The sequence below is a fragment of the Magnolia sinica genome, chromosome 1 (genome assembly GCF_029962835.1).
Source record: "Magnolia sinica isolate HGM2019 chromosome 1, MsV1, whole genome shotgun sequence".
NCBI lineage: Eukaryota > Viridiplantae > Streptophyta > Magnoliopsida > Magnoliales > Magnoliaceae > Magnolia > Magnolia sinica.
Window position 1 is genome coordinate 105610216 of NC_080573.1, and position 17318 is coordinate 105627533.

Consider the following 17318-nt stretch of genomic DNA (forward strand, 5'->3'; position numbering starts at 1 on the left):
ATGATCATGTATATCCGATCACTACTATTAAATTTCTACAAACATTCAATAAAACAAGTGCAGAATTATCAACGGATAAAATAATGTAAAATAATGTAATAGGTATGGAATTAAAATCGTATATGTTACGATGCGTGGATGGTCCAGATGAACAAGACACTGGCCACGCATACTTCTGAGGAATGGCTGTACCACACTACGGTACTATCGGCTCTACCGTATCTTTTCCGTACTTCGACTTCCATCGTTCGTCACGCCCGCTTTAAGGATGAACGTATCAGAGCTATATAAGGACTAAAGAGGAGTTTCTGTTCTCTGTGCTCCCTCGTCGTATCAGTATTTTGGTATTGGAGGAGTTAAGGACAGGGAGGATTAAGAAAGTGTCCTGTTTCATTATATCCTTATTTTCATCATATCCGTCCAATAAATATATTCTGGCAGAGTGTGATTGATGATACGCAGGCACTTTTAACCTACTAGGAAGTTATATACTTGGCATATATATATATATATATATATATATATATATATAAAAAGGACAATTATTGGACGGATATAATGAAAATATCCAATGTCCTGTTTCATTAAGAAAGTGTCCACAAATCAGAGGTTAGGATAATTCAAACGACCTGAGTTTGGGATTGTGATTTTGAAACTGGGGATTTCATAAGCTACTCGGTTTAATTTTACTCCACGTGTCAGGTGTACAAGTCAAGAGTGCCTGTGTATTAAGCATCATGCTATAACCTGATGTAGAGCAGGTCGCGGACAGTTTCATGGCCAAGATGGATCAGAAAAGGCCCGGTCGACGACAGAAGTGATCTGGACCATCGGACCTTAGATCGGGCGTATCTCGCAATCCGGAATGAGTTAGCTGACGTAAAATATATGATTTTGGGGTAGAACGAGCTACTTTAGCCAACCAACCCGCTACGCCGGGTTGCGCAGCCCGGAATTGCGAAAAACCCCTTGATTGACGGTCGTTTCCCTGTTTTAATTTCGTTTTTACTATAAATAGTAAGTTTTAGTTTGATTATAACTCTTCATCCGTTGGGCTTTAGGAGTTGCGTCCAACGTGAAAAGAGCTTAGAATAATTAGGGGAACGGTTTGGTGAAGCCAAATAGGACACTTACTATTTTTGGCCGAAAACCTTGCGCACTAGTAGACATCACGACCGTCTATAAATAGTAAGTTTACTATTTATAGTAAGTCGCGGATTTTAGGAGTTTGAGTTGTAGTTTGATTATGATTTCTTTCCCATTGCTTGATACCCTTATTTAAAGGGTTGTAAACTCGTTTTTAATCATCCATCAATCAATTTCGAATTTATCAGAATTTATTTCTATTTTCTGCTTTCTTTCCTCGTGGATTCGAGAAGTGTCTGTGAGGAGTCCAGAGAAGTTCCGTAGATTCGGAATAGTTATCCTCTTGAGGAAGACGGTGCTCGACCTCACATCCTCCTCTGCGTCATAACCACACCTAGGTCCATAACTCAACTGGCATACCGAGTGGTGATGCCTCGTTTCAACGCTTGAGGTCTTAGTATCGATCTCCAGTGGGGGTGGCTAACATGAAGGGTGTGTACTGACATGGTGTGTGCTAACAAGTTAAAAATAAAATAAATAAATAAAGCATCATGCTATCACCTAATAACATATAACTCCAGTACTAGTTGATATCTCATATGTCCTAAAATAACTTGTTATATGATACCATGGCAGAGTATCAAATCAGGTTACAAAAAGCAAAGGAGTAGCACTGTCCGCAATAAATAACTGCCCGCATTAAATAACTGCATTCAATGCACATGGCCTAATGTACACGTGGAAAGCGTATTGTATTAGTTGTGTACGCGGATTGCGTACTACCCCCGCCCGTCCCTAGCTCCGAACGGGCTGTTCTGTGGACGGGCCCACCGTGATGTACCGGTACATCCAAACGGTCTATCACTTTTCTTGTATTATTTTAAGGCATAAATAGAAAAATGAGGCATATCCAACGCTTAAGTAGACCCCATCATAAATCACTCTTGCATTTAATGCAACTGGCATTTAATGTTTTGTACATTCACAAGAATCAGATTTTTGGAATGGATTGCATTACGTTGAATCGGCAGTTGAATATTCTTTGTTTTAACTTTTCGTTTTTATGGCATCCAACTTGGCAATTCGAGGGTCGTTTGGCACCATGGATCATGGGGATTTGAGGGCATATCATATCCCCTCATGTTTGGGATTATAAAGTACCTGAGGGCCCGTTTGGCCGGGTGGATTGGAAGGGATTGAATGGTACTAGGGTGGATGGCATGGATTTTTAGGTAATGATGGTGTTGTCAGTGGATTGTCCTGAGATCCATGGGATTGCTCTATCTTGGGTTGCTATATCCAGTCTGTTTGGCACGCCCGGCCAATCCCGTGATTAAACCTTCCCATCCCTTCCAGTCCCTCGAAACCAAACATATCCCAGGCAAATTTGAACGGATTAGGGTGGATTGGATTGGATTTATAGGTAATGATGGTGTTGTCAGTGGATTGTCTTAAGATCCAAGGGATTAGGCTCGGATCACCGTCTTTGTTTGGCACGCCTGGCTAATCCTTGGATTTAACTTCCAATCCCTTCCAATACCATCCAATCCCTTCCAATCCAACCGGCCAAACGTGCCCTGGGGGTTTGACATCCAAATTCTTATAAAGGGTTTGAAATCCACGGCAAGATCTTTTACCATACCTAAAATACTTTCAATAGTTGTATGCGTAACATGCGTGTCATCACCCAGTCAAGGATCCTTGCTCTTGCCCGGGTGATAGTCTCCTGAGAGTTTCAATACCTGGTCAAGGGTTTGAGTATCCATATGTGGTGAAAGTCCACTACACTGTGAGTGTGTAGGGGTGTGTGTGCGTGTGTAAAACAAAAAAATGCATGTCATTATACTATTATTCTATTGAGCATATGGCCCACTAATGATATCAAAAAACAATTACATCATTATAATTATTTTAATATAATGATCAACACCACCTAAATATTGTCAATGTAAATCAATGGTTAAAAATTGTTCGTTAGTCACTTGGACAAGACCTAATGCTCATGGCCCATTTGTGATTTAGAATTTCATTGCCTTCTTGCAAAGCATATATTTCAGCAGGCTTATTATAACAATTGTGTCAAATATTACTTACGGCACTATTTAAAGATATTACAATTGCGTTAGTAATTAAATTAAACACCCGTGAATATACCATGCATAACCATTTTTGGATTAAAGTCGATTTCAAATCCAAATTGCCAAACGGAATAGGAGGATTTCAAATCCAGGTTCCGAATACAGGGAGTTCCAAATCCACACTCCCAAACATGCCCTGTAAGATTTCAGGGTTGTGGCCCATGCTCAGTTGATGGACAATTTTGGACACTTTGGATTGAGAAGATCTTCAATAGGAAAATGTGGGCGCCACAACCATTGTTACATCGCGGTGGAGCAAATTTCAACATGCGTCAGGGTATTTAGGGAACAATCGGTGTGATCTCACGGAAATTTACAATGTTCAGTCGCATATTTGTTGGGCCCTACAATGTGTGGGCCCATTTCTTGTTGATCTAAATGGCTCATCAACGGCTGCGAAGAGTCACCACCAAACGAAACATTCTCTGCTCAAGGGACGCGGATTGCGTCCTACTCAATCCGACCGGGCAGTGATCTTTGGGACCCACCGTGATGTAAGTGTTTTATCCACGCCATTAGTCACTTTTTCTCGGTTCATTTTAAGGTATTATCCAAAAAATGAAGGAGGTCCACGTCTTCATTAGAGCACACCAAAGGAAGCTGCACTGATAATGACACCTACAGTTGAAACCTTTCCAAGGGCCACTGTAATATATTTTTTTTACCATCCAACTTATTCATAAGGTCATGTAGACGTGAATGAAGTGAAAAATCAAATATCAGCTTGATCCGAAATTTCCTCAGCTCCCAGGAAGTTTTTAACGCTGGATGTTGAATCTCCACTTTGTGGCCAACTAAAGCCTTGTACCTGCCTTCATATATTAAAGTGGTCTGAGAAAAACTATAAACAGCGTGGATAAAAGAACTTACATCACAGCGGGCCCCACAGAGCCCTGCCCGGACGGATTACCGTCCGGGCGGGGGTAGGACGCAATCCGCGTCCCTGCTCAAGGATTATAATTTATATATTCATCTAGGTCTTCATTTAAAAGTGCGCACTTGGATAGCATCGTTCATCTCATGATGGGGCTCACCAAGCAAACGGTTCAGATTATCCAAAAGCTGGCCCTACCTATGCCTTGCTAAGTCATGACACAGCCATTTTTCCCGGAAACGGATTGGCTACTCCCCTGCCACCGGCCAATGGCTGGTGGTCGGTGCTATGTGAGCCTACCATGATGTATGTGTTTCATCCACGCCGTCCATATATTTTTCTAGATCATTTTATGGTATGAAACAAAAAATGAAGTATATTCCAAGTACACCACATTACAGGAAACAGCATTGATTGAATGTCGACCATTAAAAACTTTTTGGGGCCGTAAAAGTTTTGGATCAAGCTGATCTTTGTTTTTTCCCTTCATCTAGGTCTGTATGACCTAATCAACAAATTGGATTCCAAATAAACTGTACAGTGGCCTTAGGAAAATTTTAATGGTGGATATCCATTCACTATTGTTTTCCTATGTTGTGGTCCACCTGAGACTTATATCCCTCTAATTTAGAGGATCAAGACCTAAAATGATCTGCTAAAATGGATGAGCGGCATGGATGAAACACATACATCATGGTGGACCCACAGAGCACCAACCATCAGCCACCGGGCTAGTGGCAGGGGGAGTAGCCAATCCGTTTCCATTTTTCCCTGCCTACGTATCACAGTATTCTGTCCGTACAAAAGGTGGCCTGCGCCACTATGATCTCCTTATGTGGAAGTCAGGCCGAGCCACACACGTACAGAGAGACATAAAATCAATATCAAGGGATAGCCGATGATACATATAACAGTGTAGAAGTGTGGCCCATCTAACGAGTGGATCGGATTGATATTTTGTATCACGTCATCGTCTGGGTGTGGCCTACCTTTTGTATGGATAATATATTTTACACATGTGACACATTTGCGTAAAACATTGGCCGTATTCTTAGTTATGTTACTGCTAGAACTGGGCAAAAAGGACCTGATCCGGTGGATCCGACCCGATCAGACCCGATCCGACCTGACCAGAACCGAACCGACAGTCTGGATCGGTACTGATCGGGTAGCCCCATTTACATCTGAAATATTTCGGGTCGAGTTCGGATTTCGCCTGATCCGACCAGACTCGACCCGAAAACCCCACCCGAATGGACCCGGACAGATCCGATCCTACCCGATCCGGGGTAGTTCTTATTGATCTTTCTATTTTTTTCCTGTGGTATGGTCCACTTGAGCTTTGGATATGCATCGATTTTGGGTTCAACCACTAAAATGATATGCAAAAACGAATGGACAGCGTGGATAAATCATATGCACTCAAGGTGGGCCCCAATAGAATTTAGGGTGTACAATAACAAGTTGGTTTACTGGTGTACCACACATAGGCGTTAGCTGTAACCTGTAGGTACGTGTCGTGCCAAGACAGCACGGACGCTCCTCGAGCTCCGAGTTGTACGAACGATTCAAAGGTTATCAAAGTTACATGGGCCCCACAGTGATGTATTTATTATATCTATACCGTTTATATATTTTTAGAAACCATTACAGACCATTTTCCAAAAAATGAATAATATCCAAAGATCATCTGGACCACACCACAAATAACATCAAAGAATAATTTTCACCATTAAACAATTTGTATGGTCCACATGATAGTTAGATCTGTATTATTTTTTGTCTCAAGCCTTAAGACGAGCTCGCCAAATGAATAGACGGTTTGGATATAACACATACCCCACCATCAGACTCACAAGACTTGCTAACCAGTAACCTCAATACAGCCAGTCACGTCCGCAACGTGCGTGAAAAGGAAGTAAGCGCCGTGCAGTGCACGTCAACATGATAACGTCCAAATGAAGCTTCATGCACTTTTCTCATAGTTATGTAGGGCCCACCTTGATTTATATGTTTGATCTAAGCCGTTCATTCATTTTGAAGTATGATTTTAAGCGTTGAACACAAAAATATGATTAAGGTTTGGTTTGAAGATCCGATTCAGTTTTATCGCCGAGTCAGAATCGGACTCAGATCAGCTCATTCAAATTTCGAATCTGTCCGAGTCAGGTGACCCGAACTCGATCCTGGATCGGAACGAATTCGAGTCAAGCTATTGAGATTTCGGATCTGATCGGGTGGGACCCAATCCGTTCCGACCCGGACTGACGCCCAGCTCTAGATACTGCCGATGGGGAGATTTGAAACTCTGACAGAGCATGATAGTTCATACTCACGTACTTAGAGAAGTATAGACTAGATAAACATGCAACTTAAACTAAACCGTCCGGTTGTGAGAGTGGGACCCACTTTTTATGGGCCATAAATCGTCAGTCGGATAATAGTCGGTTATGATTTATCTGGAGTGAATTTGGCAATTTGGACGGTTTGATGTAAGTTACAAATACACCTCTCTCTCTCCGAGCACCATGCCATCCTTTCAGTTTCTACTAATAACAAAATGCAGCAATAGAGAGAGGAGTGGGCCATGATTCAGCTTTCCAGACCGTTTATTTGATGGGGTCTACCTTGATAGAGCACGCCTAAAATTTAGGAAGATTTAGCCATCCAAGACATTCGATCTTTGCTCCCTTCCTCATCGAATGTGAACCGTTGGTTCTTCTTTTCTTAACCGTTCATTTTAAAACAATTACATGCTGAGAGAGTGTGTATCATGTGTTCTGGAGACGCGTTTTTCTTATCGCCGAAAAGCTCCAACGGTTCTCTTGTCGTGTTGGGAAGAAGTGAAGCGCCACGTGTACTGCCAGGTGGATTGGAGGGTAGTTTTGATAATTTCAGCTCTGTCGTTTTCTAATACTGTAACGCACAAGAGCTGTCATGCATTTTTCACAGGGTTAGCTGGTTAGTGAAGCATCATGTACACGTGCCCTTACATGGACTCTGCACGTGTGAGACATCCAGTCCGTTGATAAGGTCAGCCTCGCGGTGAAGATGATCTGGACCAGAGATTCGACTTATCAACTCATCAGGTGAGTCGCCATTAGATGAGAGTAAAAATATCCAGAAAACATTGCAAACCGTCCGCTTTTTAACTTGCATGAGGTGGGGCCCACCTCATGCCCAGCTGAGATATACGTCCTATGCACGTTCCAGTTTTACAAGAGAGCGCCTCTAACGGCGCGTGCGGTGCGGGTGAGGGCCGAATGACTCCGGTGTTAGTTTCGCACCATTTTGGAAATGGTGGTGACTCATCCTCCTCAACTACGGCACTGATGTGTAATCGTATCAAGATCATCCAAAATGTGGGCCCCGATGCAAGGGAGCGTATCTATCTAAAATCACACCGATCAAGCAATTCTAAATATCCAGTTAGCAGTTATCAAATGGACGGTTAAAAATAAAACAGTTAGTGTTACTAATTTAAAACGGAAAAAAAAATAAAATAAAAAATTAGATTGTTAACCTTATATTCTCTGCCTAGTTTTGGGTTTGCTATATACACAATTTCGTCACTGATTTGAATGGTCTGAGTTACCTTAGGACTATGTAATGTGAGCCGTTGAAAAGTCACCACCATTTTGTTAAATGGGGTTAAACTAACAAAAGAATATAACCCGCAAACGTTGCTTGCTACGCTCTCCTCCCTTGCATGCAACTTGCCTATGACCCGAGTTACAGGAATCTCATGAAACGTAAGCATCGTGGGGGCACTTTGCTACTTTACTATATGTGTTATATCTCCTTTATCCGTACGTTATGCGAGCTCCTGTTGGGACTGACAAAAATAAAAAAATAAAAAATCAGGTAGAATACGTTACAAGAAACAATCGGGATTGAACGCTTATCACTAACGCCGTCTTGGGCCACCGAAGTTTTGGATCAGGTTCTGCGTTTTCCTTCATCCCGGATGGCCCAATGTGATGAACAGGTTGGATGGCAATTGAAGGTTTTAACAGTGGGGATTGAATCCCCACTAGAGTTTGTGTATCTCGCACTTGAGTTTTGAATCTCCTCCATTTTGATTTCTCAAGTCTTAACATTAGCTGGCACAATAGACAGGTGGAGTGCATATAACACAGATGTCATGGTCGAGGGTCAGCCCTACAAAGCTTAGGCTTACAAAGGATTTGTATAACCTGGGTAGCTATTAGTGCATCGATTTGTGTACCCATTTGTTAATCACATATGTCTATAAGTTGGTTGAGTTTTTGGAAGTTGAAGACCGAATACATGTGAAGACTTGACGTATCAAGCAATAAAGCATAAGGAAATTGAGGTACCTTAGTGACCCTATTTTTAGCCTCCAAAATATCCTGGCCTTTAGATGATCATGACTTAATAGGTAAACATTTGATTGATCATTATATAGTCTTGGGATTTCAATTGGAATATGATGAGTTGGTCAAAAGGAGGTATAAACAGCTCAAAACATCAGTTTTCAAGTGGTTCATAATCCTATCGGCAGGCTGTCGATAAGTTCCAATGGAATCAAATCACCGCTTAATGCAGTGAAAAAAAAAAAAAAAAAAAGCAGTCCAACAACTAAATAGAAAAATCCTAAAATTTCTCGATGAAATCGAAAGTAAGATTGATCCCAAGTAATGGCCTTTCTATCATATCAATAGAGCTATTAACTAGACGTTTTATAGCTGTTACAACATGAACTTCATAAAATTAGCATTCGATTTTTGGGTAAAATTATGAGTTTTGGTGCAATAAAAGCCTATGTGATTCCCCACTTATATCCATCATTCTAAGCCTCTAAACCAAATATATTTAAGTTTTCTTCTTAAGCTTTATCACTCTAATAAGGATTCCAACCTCAATTATAAAGATGAACTTAATCTCTCCATTATTCTAGATATTAGATATGAATCTATAATCAAATTCTTGTCTAAATTCTCTATAACACCATCTAAGTAAACTCTATTTGTAAATTAATTATCTATTAGTTGTATGTGATTTTATCATCCTCCCACTACCTTAGTCAAAGCATCGGGGTATTATGTGCAAGGTGGTTGATTGTATGAGCTGAAGCATCAGCACCTACAATCTGGAGAGCATTTATGAAGCTAATTGAAGCACAGAAGAGCATCGATCAAGTATCTCAAACAAGGCACCACAAATAGTTTCAATTTAACAAGTCAGTTGTCAATTTTAGAATCAACACACTCTTTCCTTTTGTACGATTGAGTGTATAGTTTGGAACTCAAAATCAAATAAGTTCTTGTGTAGGACTTAGGCTCTAATCTGTTGATAAGGTCAGTCTTGCGGTGAAGATGATCTAGACTAAAGATTCAACTTATCAACTCATGAGGTGAGTCACCATTAGATGAGAGTAATAATGTCTAGAAAACATTGCAAACCGTCCGCTTTTTGCTGAGATGTTCATCCTATGCACATTCCAATTTTACAAGAGAGCACCTCTAACGACGCATGTGGTACGGGTGTGGGGCATTTGACTCTAGTGTTAGTTTCACATCATTTTGGAAATGGTGGTGGCTCATCCTCTTCAGCTACAACATTGATGTGCAATCGTATCAAGATCATCTAAAATGTGAGCCCCAATGCGAGGGAGCGTGTCTTTCTAAAATCACACCGATCAAGCAATTCTAGAGATCCAATTAGTAGCTATCAAATGGATAGTTAAAAGTAAAATATTTAGTGTTACCAATTTAAAAGGGAAAAAAATAGATTGTTAACCTTATATTCTCCGCCTAGTTTTGGCTTATGCTATATCCACAATTTGGTCACTGATTTGGATGGTCTGAGTTACCTTAGGACTATGTAACGTACGTCGTTGAAAAGTCACCACCATTTTGTTAAATGGGGTTAAACTAATTAACAAAGAATCTAACCCATAAACCTAGCTTGCTATATATGCTCTTCTCCCATGCATGCAACTTGCCCGTGACCCGAGTTACAAGAATCTCATGAACCGTAAGCTTTGTGGGGGCCACTTTGCTACTTTACTATATGTGTTATATCTCCTTTGTCCATGCGTTGTGCCAACTCATGTTGGGACTAATTAAAATAAAAATAAATCAAGTAGGCAACATTATAAGAAACAATCGGTATTGAATGCCCATCACTATCACCTTCTTGGGCCATGGAAGTTTTGGATTAGGTTTTGCATTTCCCTTCATCCCAAATGGCCCAATGGATAACAAGAGCTTGTAGTATCCTAAGTTTTGAATCTCCTTGATTTTGATTTATTAGATCTTAACATTGGAGCCACAATAGATAAGTGGAGTACATATAACATAGATGTCATGGTCGACTCCACAAAGCTTAGCCTTACAAAGGATTCCTATAACTTGGGTACGAGCTGACGAGTTGTTAGTGCATTGATTTGTGCACCTATTTATTAATCATGTGTGTTTATATGTCAGTGAATCATTTGAGCTCTTGAAAGCTGGAAACCAAAAATATATGAAGAATTGGCACATCAAGGAGTGAAGAACAAGTAAATTGAAATGTCTTGGTGACTCTATCCTTAGACTCAAAACAACATAACCTTTAGATGATCAAGCCTTAATAGGTAAACCTTTGATTGATCATTCTATAACCTTAAGAACCCATTAGAATATGATAAGTTAATCTAAAATAGGTGCAAAGCTGATGCAAATCAAACAGTCAAAAATAATAATTTTCAAGTAGTTCTCGATCCTATCAATAGCCTGTCGATAGGTTTTGATGGAATTGAATGACCACTTAATGCGATTGAAGAAACAGTCCAACAAGTAAACAAAAAAAATCATAGAGTTTTTTGATGGAATCGAAAGTGAACTCAATTATATCGAAGGACCTTTCAATCTTATCGATAGAGCCGTTAACTAGTCGTTTTATAGCCATTGCAACAAGAACATTATAAAATAGGCATTCGATTCTTTGGCGAAATGATGAGTTTTTTGTGCAGTAGAAACTTAGGTGATTCCCTACTCATATCTCTTATCCTAAGCCTCTAAAAAATTATTAAAGTATTCTTTTTGAGCCTTATCACTCTAATGAGGATTCTAAAATTGATTATGAATATGTACTTAATCTCTCCGTTGTTCTAAAGATTAAACATGAACCTAAAGTCAAATCCTTGTCTAAATTTCATAAAATGCTCATCTAAGTGAATTTCCTTTGGAAATCAACCATCCATTAGTTGTACGAGATTTCACCATCATCTCACCACCTTGGTCACCTCATTAGTAGAGATGTACACGAGTCGATCCAAGTTGAGTTTTACCTAGCTCGGCTTGACTCGGCCAACAAGATACCTCACCTCAAACTCGGCTCGGGTCAGTCATCGAGCCTGGATTAGCGGCTCGACTTGGCTCGGTCAATAATTTGATCTAGTTCGAGTCGAGTTCGAGTTCGAGATTTCGAGCTGAGTTTGAGTTTTCGAGTGGGGTCTGACTGTCCGATTTGGCCATAGCCACCAAGCCAATGGTCGGGTGGGGTCCGCTAATCGGACGAACGCCGGAGAATAGAGAGATGAGGAGAGGAGTAGGGGAGAGTACCTTTCAGTTGTCGGTCGTCCAGGCGGATGCTGGAGAATAAAGAGAGAGTATAGGAGAGTAGTTGTCAGTTGTCGTTCGGGCGCTAAAGAATGGCGAGAAAGAGAGGAGAGGAAAGTGGTCGTCGGTCGCCATTCGGGCGCTGGAAAATTATGAGAAAAAGAGGAGAGGAGAGTGGTTGTTGGTCGTCATTCGGGCGCTGGAGAACGACGAGAGAAAGAGAGATGAGAGGAGAGAGATTGATAGGGTCTGGGTCGGGCGCTGCCGCTAGACAGTTGGAGTTGGTTAGGGTTTTTAGAGTTGGGCGCTGGAGAACGGCTGAGACTCAACTAGGGATTTTTTTAAAAATATTTTGAAATATATATACCTGGTCAAAAAATCAAGTCGAGTCAAACCGAGTCGGGTTTGAGCTCAAGATCGAGTCGAGTCGAGCTTGGACTCGACTCGAAAATTTTCAAGCTCAATAAAACTAGCTCGACTCGGCTCGAACACAGTTTTGATCCGAGTCAAGTCGAGCTTTTCCGAGTCGATTTGAGCGAGCTAACCGAGTTAGCTCGATTCGTGTATAGCTCTACTCATCGAAGCACCATATCAAGACGGTTGATCGTTGGAGTTGAAGCATTGGCATCAATGATTAGGGGAGCATTTAAGAAATTTATTGAAGCACGCGTGGGAGACCATTGATTAAGCATCTCAAACAAAGAGTTACAAATTGCTTCAATTCGACAAGTTGTCAATTTTAAAATTCACATACTCTTTCCTCGTATAGAATTGAGTGTAGAGTTTATGATCCAAACTCAAATAGGTTCTTGTATAGGACTTAGGCTCTTATGTATTACCAAATTCACTAGAGACGAGTGTAAATATTAGTCTCCATGGGGAGCCTCTGGCGGGAGTGTACGTAGGTCCTTGAATTAGAACCGCTAGTGGTTGTTAGTTAGCCAATAAAAAAACCAACTAAAGTCTCTTATGAGAGCCACTGACACGCGTGGAAACATGTTCATCCGACACGGGAGTATATGTATAGGTTAGTGGTTATCATAAGAAAAACCATTGTTAAGGTTACAGGTGAACCTATTTAAAAACTCCTAAGATAGTGAATACCTGTACATTCAAGGAGAGTGCGTTCGCTAAGAGTGGAGTAGGAAAATTGAACCACTATATATGCTTGTGTTTGTGATTGTCATTTGAGCACAATTTATCTATACTTTTGTATTAGATTAATTAAATTATATGTATGCTTGAATTGGATTATATGCTAGGCACTTGACTTGTAAGCATATACAAGCTTATCATCTCTAAGACTAGTACTTACTCATTGTTATATCATTTATAGTCTATGTGATTGACCCACTTGGCTTAGAAAACTTAGTGTTATTTACCTTCTTAATTTAAATTGATAAATTGTTTTAAGTAGGCAAAAAATTTTACGTGGTCCTATTCACCCCCTCTCCCCTCCTATACGACTTAGCGGTTATTCTAATATCCGTCAAGCTTTTATACACACCGTGGTCAATAATTCACATAATTTCAATTGGTATCAGAGATAATTACTCTTCAAGGACTTAACCATTTAGAGTAAAATTCGAAAAAGAGCTTTTGAATTATATTTTATCTATAAGGGAAAAGCTAAGGTTACCCAAGGAAATGAATATATAAGTAAATCTTTTTTTTATGAGTAAACTTTTTAAGGATAATAGATTATTTGAACTTAATAGGAATATATTTGTTACATCATCTACCCCTGTGGTAATCCAAAAGGGCTCGTCTACTTCAGGAAGTAAATCGAGAGCCTCTCTTATGTGTCATGCTTGTGGAAATGTTGAGCACCTAAAATTTGAGTGTTTGATATTAAAAATGGCCCAATCTGCCTCAGTCACAAACCAAACTAGTAAATATATCTTGATTGAGAAATCGACACACCAATAAAGAAGCATCCCTAAAGAATTGTCATAAAAGAAGAAAAAGTTTTCAACTCATTCTAAAATGACCGATCATATGAGGGTGTTGTTGAAATTGATTGCTTGACTTAATGAAAAGATGAAGAAAAATGCTAATCAAGTGCAATAATAATTAGGATAGTACTCACATAGTTAAATCACCTACCAAGCATAAATATCCAACAAGGAATTCACTTAAGGGAGATACATTTAGGAAAATCATTTCTCATACCGAACATAGCCTGGGTCATAGGAAATTCATACATAGGTGGGTTGTGAAGAGAGAGATATGTGACTTTTGAAGGTATATGGGGGCTTAATAGTTAAATATGAAGATTAAGCCTCATTTTTATAGCATATAGGTAAATCTGTGGACATATAGCTTCATTTTTATGCTTCATTTTATAGCTTTATTTTCTTTTTGACAATTTAACTATAAAGTTATTTAACTTAAGTATCATATGTTTATTGTTAAACTATCATTGGTTATTGATATTTTAATAAGTATATTTTTCAAATGATCATAATAACCATGCTCCATGTTTTTAATGATATATGCACCCTATTCCCTTGTTAGTATGTGCTTATTGGAAAATTCATGATTTATAGAGCTTTTCATTTTCTGTGCTTAATTGGTATATATATTGAATTATCTCTTTGTCAAATACTGACAAAAATGGGGAGAAACATCAAGTCCCGCCAAAAGTAAGTTGAGTTCTATTTTGTAAGTTTCGTTTATTATTACAGGGAATTGATGGAGAAAGGGAGAATATTTGAGGGGAAGCAATAGAAGTTTACATGTCTTTTTGTATTCGAGTTGTAAATCATTTGTAAATGACATGTAATATTTTTAGATATTTTGGTTTGTCATTGGTATGGACCATGACGAGGTCTATGTTAGGTTTTTGTCACGTAATTGACAAATGTGGATATTATTAGTGCACTTATTTGTGCACCTATTTGTTAATCATGTGTGTCAATGAGTCGGTTGTGCTCTTGGAAGCTGAAGATCGAAGACACATGAAGACTTGGCGTGTGAATGAGTGAATAACAGGTAAATTAATGTACCTTAGTGGCCCTATCCTTAGACCCAAAACAACCTAGCCTCTAGATGGTCATGCCTCAATAGATAAACCTTTGATTGATCATTCTATAACCTCATGAGCTCAAATGGAATATGATAAGTTAGACTAAAAGATGTGCAAAATTATTGTAAATCAAACAGCCCAAAACAGCAGTTTTCAAGTGGTTCTCGATCCTATCGATAAGCTGTCGATAGGCTTCGATGGAATCGAAGGACCATTCGATGTGATCGAAGAAACAGTTCAATAACTAAATAGAAAAAACTCAGACTTTCTCAATAGGATTAAAAGTGAATTTTTTCTTATCGATAGAGTCGTTAACTAGCCATTTTATAGCGATTGCAACATGAACTGTATAAAATGAGCATTCAGTTCTTGGGCAAAATTATGAGTTTTTTTGCGCAGTGGAAGCCTAGGTGATTCCTCACTCATATCTCTTATCCTAAGCCTCTAAACCAAAGATATTTAGATATTGTTCTTGAGCTTTATCACTCTAATGAGGATTCCAACACCGATTATGAAGATGAACTTGATCGCTCCCTTATTCTAAAAATTAGACGTGAACATATAGTTAAATCATTGTCTAAATCCCCTACAACACTCATATAGATGAATTCCATTTGAAAATTAACTATCCTTTAGTTGTAGGAGATTCCACGACCTTGGTTACCTCATTGGGGCATCATATATAAGATAATTGATCGTTGGAGTTGAAACATCAGCATCAATGATTGGGGGAGCACTTGAAAAGTTGATTGAAGTATAAGAGTGCATCGATTAAGCTTCTCAAGCAAGGCACTACATAGGGCCTCAATTTGACAAGTAACTTGTCAATTTTATATTCAACACACTCTTTCCTTGCGTAGGATCGAATGTAGAGTTTGTGACCTAAACCCAAATAGATACTTGTATAGGACCTAGGCTCTTGTGTAAGGTTAAATTCACTGGACACATGTGTGTATGTGTTAGTCTCTATAAAAAATCTCTGGTGGAAGTGTACGTAGGGCCTTAAATTAGAACCATTAGTGGTTGTTGGTTAGTTGATAGAAAACCAACTAAAGTGTATTACGAGAGCCACCAACACGGGTCAAAATGTGTTCCTTCAACATGAGAGTATATGTGTAGGTTAGTGGTTAGCTTAGGAGAAACTATTGTAAAGATTAGAAGTAAACTTATTTGAAAATCCTTAAAATAGTAGATACCGATACACTCGAGAAGAGTGCGTCTGTCGAGAGTGGAGTATGAAAATTGAATCACTATATATGCTTGTATTTGTGATTGTCATTTTAGCACAATTATATTCATACTTTTGTGTTTGATTAGTCAAATTATATGTATGCTTAAGTTGGATTATATGTTAAGTACTTAACTTATAAGCACACACAAGCTCACTATCTTTATAGACTAGTTGCTCATTATTGCATCATTTATAGTTTATATGATTAGACCCACTTAGCTTAGAAGCCTTACTGTTATTTGTCTTTTTAGCTTAAATTAGTAAATTGTTTTAAGTAGGCAGGAATTTTTAAAGTAATGTTATTCACCCCTCCCCTCATAGGACTTAGTCGTAATTCTAAGCTCCACTAAGGACATGCGCCGTGGTAGACAATCCATGCAATTTTCAGAGCAAGTCGGCTCACTTCTCCCATGATTTGAATACCCATTTTCATTTACAAACATAAAAGTTTATATAATTTTTTTTATTATTTTAGGTTGTGTTTGGTTGTATTTTTAAAATAATTTTAAATTTTTTATATTTTTTAATTTTAGTATATTTTATTCTCTCTCTCTCTCTCTCTCTCTCTCTCTCTATTTGGCAAAGTTCTATGAAGTTTAGAATGTTTGATTCAAGGTATACATTCTTTTGAAACATGGCTTAAGAATTCCTTTTATTATAATCAAATTTGACCTAGGGTTTTTTGGCATATACACAACTAATAGCTTAGTTACTTTTCTTTTTTTTTTTAAAAAAAAGATTTTTTTATTGAAATTGGATTGTTTAGTAATAGTCTCGTTTAATATGTACTATCATTAAAAAGCTTATTGTGCTAAAGCCATGTACAATTTATTTTCTTTCTCCTCTCTCTCCTCTTTCTTATCTCTCCAAGTTGTGGATAATCATATCAACCATGGCCCCTTAAGATAGACAACCCACTTCTAAGTTAAGCATGTTACAGGTGGGCCCCACATGATGGACTATCCACATCCAATGTCCAATATGATAGACAACACCCAGATCCATAGCTCAACTGGTAGAGTGAGTGGAGATACCTCGTTTCAACACTGGAGGTCTTGGTATGAATCCCTAGTGGGGTGGCTAACATGAGTGTGTGTACAGACATGGGTGTGTACTAACAAGCTAACCAAAAAAAAAAAAAAAAACCCTCCCATCCAAGGTGTGCCCCACATGATGGATGATCCACATCAAGGTGGGCTCCACATAATGGACGCGGTCCACATCAAGGGTCCACCCCTAAAGATGAATGACCCACATTCACAGTGGCCTTGCATGATGGACAACCCTACTTCGAAGTTGGGCCCCACATGATGGATGGTCCACATTAAAGGTGTGCCCCGCCTAATGGTCATTTCACATAAAATGTTCGACATGATGGATGACCCACATCTAA